Genomic DNA, 10,194 nt, shown 5'->3' on the forward strand with positions numbered 1-10,194 from the left:
CTGCTGGGTTGTCCTAGGCACATGGCCTTGGGCTACTAGAAACCATTCTAATGTTTGGTCAAGTGTCTTAGTATATATATATATATATATATATATATATATATATATATATATATCGGGGGGGGGGGGGAGGATGTATATATATATGGGGGAAGGGCAGTTGGATTCCTTCATGTTGAGAGTTTTTGCAGTTCTCACTGGACATGGGTTATTCTACATTGTGAATCTGGACTTTTATTGTTTACTTATTTGTCTTTTAATGAATGCTTAGCTTTTTTCTGGCTGCCTATGGAACCCTGGAACCAAAGTCTCCTCCAGTTTTATGGACCAGGGAGCTGGTGAGATGGAGGCGAGGAGAAGAAAAGGCTAAAAGTGGAAAAAATACTGAGTACAGAGTCAGAGAGGAGGAAAGGTGTCTTCAAGATTCCTCCCCTCCCCCATGAGGAGGTTTCATTACAGAGTCACCTGAGGAAGCTCCCCTTCCCCATAAAGGCTTCTGAATGGAAGCGCTAAGAAAGCAGCTATGTGGCCTAGCAGGTTTGGCTCAGTGGATAGAGTGTCAACCTGCGGACTGGAGGGTCCCAGGTTGGATTCCGGTCAAGGGCACATGCCAGGGTTGTGGGCTCGATCCCCAGTGGGGGCTGTGCAGGAGGCAGCTGATCAATGATTATCTCTCATCATTGATGTTTCTATCTCTCCCTCTTCCTTCTTCTCTGACATTAATAAAAATATATTAAAAAAATAAAATAAAAACTTGAGCGTACTAATCACTTTAAAAAACAACAAAATAAAACAAAAAAAAAAGAAAAGAAAAGAAAGCAGCTATGTGTAAGAGCACAACTGGCCTCTGCAAACTTCAGTGCAACTCCCCTAGAGGCTGCCATGCCCTGAAAAAACCACACCTAGGTGTTCAGCTGGGTGCTGAACTCTTCATTAATGAATTCTATTAAAACATCTTTTGCAAATTTTACAAAAACCGATGGCAATATGAACACTTTGGTAGGGCCCTTCCCAGGATCTCAGAGGGGTCCCATGAAGTGAGAATCCAGAAGCTTAAAGTTTTGTTTTGAATGGTCAAAAATTGGGAAACCATATTTTCTGTCATGTAGGCATAGGGGTAAGCACATAATGGTAAACTGGATACAAAGCTAGGAACGGAATACGTAGGGCGATTCTCTGAACAGAGTATCTACTAGTACATTTTATACAAAGGATGCATCCCCTGATGACACTGACCAAAGAGGCGGTTTTTTGTTTGTGTGTTTAACTATTGCAACACTTCCTTGCAGGGCGAGAGCCAGTCTAGAAGATCAAAAGGGTGCTGTTCTCAGAATGTCCACAAGGGGGTACTATTGCAACCTCTCCCTGCAGGGTGAGAGCCCTCCTAGGGTTTTCTTTTCAAATTGGCCGAATTCATTAGTAGGGTGCTGTTCTCCGAATGTCCACAAGGGGGTATTATTGCAACACCGCCCTGCAAGGTGAGAGCCCGCTAGGTCTATCAATGGGGCTTTCTGCCCTAGCCGGTTTGGCTCAGTGGATAGAGCGTCAGCCTGTGGACTGAAGGGTCCCAAGTCTGAATCCGGTCCCCAGGTTGTGGGCTTGATCCCCAGAAGGGGAAGTAAAACAGGCAGCCAATCAATGATTTGATCTCATCATTGATGTTTCTATCTTTTTCTCCCTCTCCCTTCCTCTCTGAAATCAATAAAAAAATATTTTTTAAAAAAAGGGTTTTCTTCTCAAATTGGCAGAATTCATTAGTACGGTGCTATTTTCAGAATTTCCACAAGAGGGCACCATTGCAACACTTCCCTGCAAGGTGAGAGCCCTCTAGATCTCTCAAAAGTGTGCTGTTCTCAGAATGTCCACAAGAGGGCACTACTGCAACATCTCCCTGCAGGGTGAGAGCCCTCTAGTAGGTCTAGCAATAGGATTTTCTTTTCAAACTGACATATTCCTTATTAGGGTGCTGTTCTCAGAATGTCCACAAGAGGGAACTACTGCAACACTGCCTCTGCGGGTGAGAGCCCTCTAGGTTTATCAGCCCACTGCTGCCTTACATTTACAATTCACCAATCCTGCCTGCTTTGAAGCTATGAATTCTTGACGAATATTTTTCAATATTGTGCACACCTGCATTATTTCAAGTGTTGCAAATTAGTTCCGCTGTACTCTTTAACATCCACATAAACTCCAATTCGTATAAAGCAGTGGTTCTCAACCTTGGCTGCACATTAGAATCACCTGGGAATCTTTTTAAAATCCTGATTTCTGGGCCTCATCCTCCGGATATTGTTTCTTTGTTACTAATGTTGTGGCCCCACCCCATAACAAAGAAACAGAATTTCCGGAGAATGAGGCCCAGAAATCAGGATTTTAAAAAGATTCCCAGGTGATTCTAATGTGCAGCCAAGGTTGAGAACCACTGGTATAAAGCGTGACTACATTCTACATGGACAAATAGCTGATGAGCACCCATTAATTGAATCATTACTTTTTAAAACTGTGTAATTACTGGTATATATGTCCCTTTCTCATGGAGGTGTTCATTAGAAATCAATAGCTTATATCATACTATTTGGATGAAAGCAAAAACTGGAGTCACTTAAAAGTTTGTCTTTTGAGCCCTGGCTGGTTTGGCTCAGTGGATAGAGCCTTCGGACTGAAGGGTCTCAGATTCGATTCCGGTCGAGGGCACATGCCCGGGTTACTGGCTCGATCCCCAGTGGGGGGCATGCAGGAGGCAGCCAATCAATGATTCTCTCTCATCATTGATGTTTCTATCTCTCTCTCCCTCTTCCTTCCTCTCTGAAATCAATACAAATATATTTTTAAAAAAGTTTGTCTTCTGGGTACAGCATCGCACGATATAAATTGTCAATCACACAGGTGCCTTTGTGACATTAGAAAGAACACTGGGTTGGAGGTCAAAAAATCTGGTTTTTAGGTCTCTGTCATCAACTATGATTGATAGTGATAATGATGAGGAGGAGGACAATAATAATACTATTTATCAAATACTAGGTGCCATGTCCTATAAGACTGTATGTATTTAGTCTTTATAGACACTGTGCAAGCTAAGTAATGTTATTTCCCTTTTATAAATGAGCAATGAGAAATCTAGGGAGGTGAAGTGACTTACCCAGAAGTAAGGCCTGCTAGCTACCTGAAGCCAGGCTCAAAGCCAGCGCCAACTCAAAGCCCGTGTCCTTCTCACCATGCTGCCTGCTCAGCCACCCCCTTTACCTCTCTGTGCTCCAAGGGTAATGCTCAAAAGGGAGTCTTAACCCATGAAAACATAAAATGAACACCTGTCAAAGATTTCACTCAGCTCATTAAATAGTCAAGGAGCCAGGAAGATGCCCTGCCCAGTTCAAAGAGCACTTGTGGAGCGAGGGTGTTTATTTATAGGGAGTAAGATTGCTGGGTGAGATACAAAACTGGTTAAATTATAACATTTGGGATTATCTGTTCAACTAGACAGAAACTTGTACTTCTACCAGAAAAAAAAAGGTCTGTAAGTTAGACTTTTAATCCACTATCACTAATTCTAGGACCTTAAATCAAGAATAGAAGGGGGGCCCTGGCTGGTTTGGCTCAGTGGATAGAGCATCGGCCTGCGGACTGAAGGATCCTGGGTTCGATTCCAGTCAAGGGCACATGCCAGGGTTGCAGGCTCCATCCCCAGTAGGGGGCGTGGAGGAGGCAGTGGATCAATAATTCTCTCTCATCACTGATGTTTCTCTCTCTCCCTTCCTCTCTGAAATCAATAACAAATATATACATTTTAAAATAAGTAACTGTTTGTAAGGCAATGTTGGTTGGGCCCGTTCCAAAGGTCTGGCCCTATCCTAACAGCCCAAAGGTTCAAGACACGGAAGGCCGTTTCTCTGGAATGGCGGCTGCGACTCCATTTTGAAATGGCTCCACTATGTCACCTTGGCCACACTTCCGCCTCCTGAGCTAGGGGCTCTGAGCAGCCCATGGGGAGCTGAGTAAAGGAAACTTGGTGAACAGGTAAGAGCACCTTTTAATACCACCAACCAGGCAAGCACTGGGACTTCTGACTCCGAGCCCAGCCTTCTTTCCAGGGCTCCACGGTGTGTGGTCCCCGTTCCCGGCACCTGATCCCACTGCTGTCACATCACATGGACCCTTCCAGCCTCCATTTCCCTCCAGTGCAGGGGAGGTAACTGCCCACCTTCCTCCCAGGCGGCTGGGAGATGAAATGAGATAATGAATGTGCTGGAAACCTTGGTGATGCTCCTTACAGGGTTATGAAATGGGGGTGACTCACTCCCATAGAAATTCCCTTTGTAACATTTCAGCTAAACCTTGAGGTACAGGCTTATGGGATCAGCAGAGTAAAGAGCAAAAATATTGGCCCAAGGACAGACCCCAAGGCCGCTTACTAGTATGCTTTCTCAGAACCTTTATTATGTTGTTACAACCTGCGCTGTATTATCTGATGAGAGGCCCTTTTTCTTAAGTGACACTGACACCTTTGGGTGCCTCTCGCATGCACCCCTGCGGGGGCTGGGGACCTGCAAACAAGGTGTGTGTGGCCTTGGCTGGGACTCACCCGGAGCCCTTCGGTCCACAGGCTGACACTCTAACCACTGAACTAACCCGACAGGGCATGGCAGGCTAATGTTTAAGTTGGTAATTTCGTATGGTCCCCAAAGGACGTTACAAATATCCAAGTGGCCCCTGGCAGAAAAAAAGGCTCCCCACCCTGTTTAGAGAATTTCTCTTGTGAACCCAGTAGAGAGAAAGATTTTCAGTAAAAGTCAACTATATTGCTATTTTGTTGTTTCATTTTAACAGGAATTTAAAAAGTACATTATAACTTCATGGTCACTATTGTAAACCCAGTGAAGACTCACACAGGACAGGGGTCCCCTGAGAGCCTGGCTCACCATTTGCTGTGTTAGGTGCAGCGCCGAGAACAGGTCTTGAAACCTTGTAAACAGCACATCGCGGTGGGATGGAAAGCTTGTTTTGTTTCTTCTGTTTAGCATGAATGTATTACAGCCTTTAAACCTCTCCATGGTGGGCAGCATAATGGCTCCTCAAAGAAGTCCATAGGCCCCAACCTGCGACCATGTTAGATTACACGGCAAAGGCCAGTTAAGGCTGCTGGTCAGCTAACTTTATTTATTTATTTGTTTGTTTATTTATTTCTTTATTTATATTTTTTGTTAATCTGCACCTGAGGATATTTTCCCATTGATTTTTTAGGGAGGGTGGAAGAGAGAGGGAAAGACAGAGAGAAACATCGATGTGAGAGAAACACATCGATTGGTTGCCTCCTGCACGAGCCCCAACCAGGGCCCAGGCCAGGGAGGAGCCTGCAACCGAGGCACATGCCCTTGACCGGAATCGAACCCAGGACCCTTTGGGTTGTAGGCCGATGCTCTATCCATTGAGCCAAACTGGCCAAGGTGCTAGTCCACTAACTTTAAAATAAAAAGATATCGTGGATTATCCAGATGGGCCTAATGTAAGCACAGAGGTCCTTAAATGAGGAGGAGGGAGGCAGAGGAGAGAGAACAGAAGGGATGTCAGGGCAAAAAGGACTGGGCTTCATCTTCTTGGCTTTGAAGGTGGAGGAAGGGGCCACCTCTGGAATCTGGGAATGGAGGCTTCCGGAAGGAAGGCACTGTACTGACACCTTGATCTTAGCACGGTGAGATCTTTCTGGATGTGTGATGTACAGAGCTGTAACATAGCATGTTTGTGTTGTTTTAAGCCACTAACTCTGTGATAATTCGATCAGCAGCAATAGAAACCTAGAACACTTTTCTTAATGGGCATTGCTTACATTTTAAATTATTTTCTTTTTATATCTATAGTTTTCCTTCTTTTTGTTGCAGCCCTATCCATACATAATACTTAAAAACCTTTAATGAATTTATTTCCTGCCTGTGAGCTTGAGCAAGTTACTTAATTCTTTGGAGCCTCAATTTCTATAACTCGAGGTTAATAATAACACCTGCTGACGTTGTTGTAGTATTAGAGATATTTTCTCTTACATTTTTAAATTTGAAAAAAGATTGCGATTCTAGTTCATATTCAACATTATTTTGTGTTTGTTTCAGGTGCACAGCCCGGTGGTTAGACAATCATATCCTTTACCAAATGGTCCCCCTGATATTCCCAGGACCCGCAGGCGCCCTGAGATAATGTGTTAGAGCACCTGGTATAGAGAAGCTTGTTTTGTTTCTACAAATTATTGTTAATGTTGAACATATAAATATTGAATGCTCTTCATTGGAGACCATAGTTTGGAAGCTGGAAAGAGAAGAAAGCTTGCTTCTCATGATTGTGGCAGGCCCGAAAATGGGTTTAGAAGAATTTTCATGTTTTTTGGGGTTTTTTTTTACCACTTATCCAAGATTAGTTTTCAGTTCATGATCAGAGTCCAGATGTTATTTCTTAATTTTTTGATGTGTGCTACGTTTCTAAGTCAGGTAAGGCTGCTATAATAAAGTGCCATAGACTAGGAGGCTTAGACACAATAGCAATTTATTTCACATAGTTCTGGAGGCTGGGAAGTGCTGGAAGACTTGATGTCTGGTAAGAGCCGGTCCTCATTGACGACCCTCTTCATTCTGTAACCTCGAACGAAAGAAGAAACTCTCCAGTGTCCCTTTCACCAGGGCACTAATTTCATTCACGAGGGCTCCACCCTCATGACCTACTCATTTCCCAAAGTCCCGCCTCCAAATACCATCACACCGGGGATTAGGTCTCAGCACATGAATCTGGCGTGGGTGGGTGGACACAAACATTCTGTCTTCGCCACTGCGGACAGGGAATCTGCTTGTCTGTATGAGCCCAGCACCAGGCCCTGTAGAGGGACTTCTTTTGTGGTGAACGGGGAAATGTGTTTCTCCTTTGTGTGTTTATGAAACAACCTGGTTACTTGGCCTGGAAAGAAGGGACCTTCCCTTAGTTTTCTCTGTAACTAGCCTTGCGTGAGGATTTAGAGCCAGGCAGCCAGAAATTTCTTCCAGAGGCTGTCATCACCGTTGAAAATTTAGGATTTGAATCCTACACGATGAAAGTAGATAAAATGTTAGACATCACCTCCAACCCCTTTAAAAAAGCTGGGACAACTCAAATTCAGAGAGTTGGTAGTTGAGACAGAGTTTTAGACTTTTTTGGACCCAATGATTTGTATGGGGTGGGGAGACGGACTTTCCCAAAGGAAGGGATAAATCTCGTGTCTGCAGTTCGGCTTTGGGCAGAGGCGACTCTTCCGGTTCTGCCCTCACAGTGTGATGCTGAGTGATGTGTTCGGGACGCCGTTTGTGGGGCACTGTTGGGTGAATGAGGCATTTGACCAGCAGGGGAATTATCGCTGGGAACTCTACTCAATAGGAAGCCATTACCAAGGCTCAAATGCCAAAAAGGAAACTTGTTAATTCAACTTCCCTTGAAAGCTAATAACTTGTAATAATCATTCCATGGGTTACCTTGTCCTGCTGGGTCCCAGCTTGTGGACTTCTCTCGGATCAAAGTTACCCTCATGGGCAGGCCTGTGGTTCAACAGGCTCTTTAATCTCTGCCTCCATGAAGCTGTCATCCTGGCTCAAGAGATTGAATTGGCATCTATAACTCCCTGACTTTTTTCACACAAGAATGCAATTTGAAGAAACATTTTGCTTTGAAGTAATGACAGAGTCACAGAAAGTTGCAAAGATAGTACAGTTAGAATTTACATAAATATAGTATAATATCAAAACAAGGAAATTAAGTTGTATAGGTGCATACAGCTATGTCATTTTTAATTTAAAAATTTTACAATTGTAGTAAAATACATGTAATATTTACCACTGTAACCATTTTTAAGTGTACAGTTCAGTAGTTATAAGTACATTCAACCAATCACCAGAACTCTTTTTCTCTTGCAAATCTGAACCTCTTTACCCATTAAACACTAACCCCCCATTTTCTGCTCCCCCAGCCCCTGGCAACCACCCTTGTACTTTCCGTTTTTATGAATTTGACTATTCTAGATACCTGGTATAAACAGAATCATACAGCATATGTGTTTTTGTGACTGGCTTGTTTCACTTAGCACAAAGTCTTCAAGGCTCATCCATTTTGTAACATGTATCAGAATATCTTTCCTTTCTAAGGCAGAATAATATTCCATTGTAGATACCAGTATATGCCACATTTTGTTTATCCAGTTTTCTGTCAATGGATAGAAGAGTTTATTCCCTCCTTTTGGTTATTGTGAATAATGCTGCTATGAACATGGGTGCTCTACTATCCTTTTGAGACCCTAATTTTAATTATTTTGGGTATTTTTAGGAGCTGAATTGTGTCCCACCCCCAAAAAAATTCATATGTTGAAGTTCTTACTCCAAGTATCTCACAATATGACTGTATTTGAAGATAAGGTCTTTAAAAAGGTGATTAAGTTAAAATGAGGTCTTTAGAGTGGGCCCTAATTCAATCTGATTGGTTTCCTTATAAAAAGAGGAAATTTGGACACTGAGAGACACCGTGGGTACATGCAGGCACAGAGCACACACAGGCACAACCAGGTGAAGAGGCAGCTAGAGGGTGACCATCTGCAAGCCAAGGAGAGAGGCCGCAGAATAAACCGAGCCCACCAATGCCTCGATGCTGGCCTCCTGGCTAAGTCTGTGGCAGTGGTTCTCAACCTTCCTAATGCCGCGACCCTTTAATACAGTTCCTCATGTTGTGGTGACCCCCAATTTCATTGTTACAAATTGAACATAATTAAAGCATAGTGATTCATCACAAAAACAATATGTAATTATATATGTGTTTTCCGATGGTCTTAGGCGACCCCTGTGAAAGGGTCGTTCGACCCCCCAAAGTGGTTGCAACCCACAGGTTGAGAACCGCTGGTCTGTGGTATATTGTTATGGCGGCCCTAGCAAACGTATACAGGTATATATCCAGAGGTGAAATTGCTGAGTCATATGGTAATTTAATTTTTATTTTTTTTGGTTCTAATACAATACTAGCTTTAGGCATTTTCACCAGTTCAACTGAACTGTGGAAAAACATCTTTTTCACTGAACAAAATAAAAACGTTTGGAATGTTCCATTAACTATTACTATGTTTGGCAAAATTGTGAGGAATTTAGAAAATGACCTTGAACTCCCAGTCTGGTACTTAAATGTGAGCATTGCTGACTGGAAAAGCCACGCTGAGACCCTCCTGCCCTGCCATCATCCTGCTAAGCAAGTCCGGGCAGAGGCTGTGCCCGGTAGGTGCCTGCATACCCAGGTACCACTCAGGAGCAAATGAACGAAACGTAAAGGCTGGTGCAGACCTGTGTTGGTGACACAGCAGTGGCATTTAAAGGGATGGCTGAGAACCAGTCTTGACTGCGCACCATTTGCCCAGCACTGTGGCGAGGCGAACGAAAAGGCTCCCTCTGTCGTTTTCTTTACTCTGGAGGTAAAGGAAGAATGACTTTGGAATACTTTGGAGAATTATCCTTCTGAGACATCACAAGATGACTGGTACATGTTGAAGAGAGTATATTACTTACATAAACATAAATATACTTTATTCTACATAAGTAAGAATAGAACAGAATAGAAAAAGATTTTGTAAGAGAGGATTTAAAATACAGTAGGGCCTTGACTTATAAGTTTAATTCGTTCCGTGACGGAGCTCGTAACTCAAATTACTCGTATGTCAAATCTTAAAGTGAACCAGAGAGACACGTGATGCTGGGCTGATATTGTGGCGTTCACTGTGACGTTCGCTGCGCCAACTAGCGGTGGGGTATCTGAAGCTGGCTCGTAACCCGAATTTTAGCTCGCAACTCAAAGCAAAAAATTGGCCGAGAGACGGCTCGTATCTCGAAAAACTCGTTAGTCGGGACACTCGTAAGTCAAGGCCCCACTGTACAATTGTAAGGAAGATGAGAAGCTTAAAAACTTAACAACCAAAAAATATTGTGACAGCACACAGAAAATTCTGGGAGATGCAGTGGAGACTTAAGCATTTGCAGGGAGAGTCTTCCAGAAGAAATGTTGGATGTGAAGTGGTTTCATTTTCCTTGAAAGAAAATTCTTATTCTCATATTTCTCTGCCTAAAATTCTCTGGAAAATGACCTGAGTTTGAAGGGTGGTTTAAAATACTGAGCTGTTAACATTTTGGGAGTTTACTTAAAAAAAAAAAAGATATATATATA

Source organism: Myotis lucifugus, unplaced genomic scaffold, assembly GCF_000147115.1.
Source record: "Myotis lucifugus unplaced genomic scaffold, Myoluc2.0 scaffold_5, whole genome shotgun sequence".
NCBI classification, from domain to species: Eukaryota; Metazoa; Chordata; class Mammalia; order Chiroptera; family Vespertilionidae; genus Myotis; species Myotis lucifugus.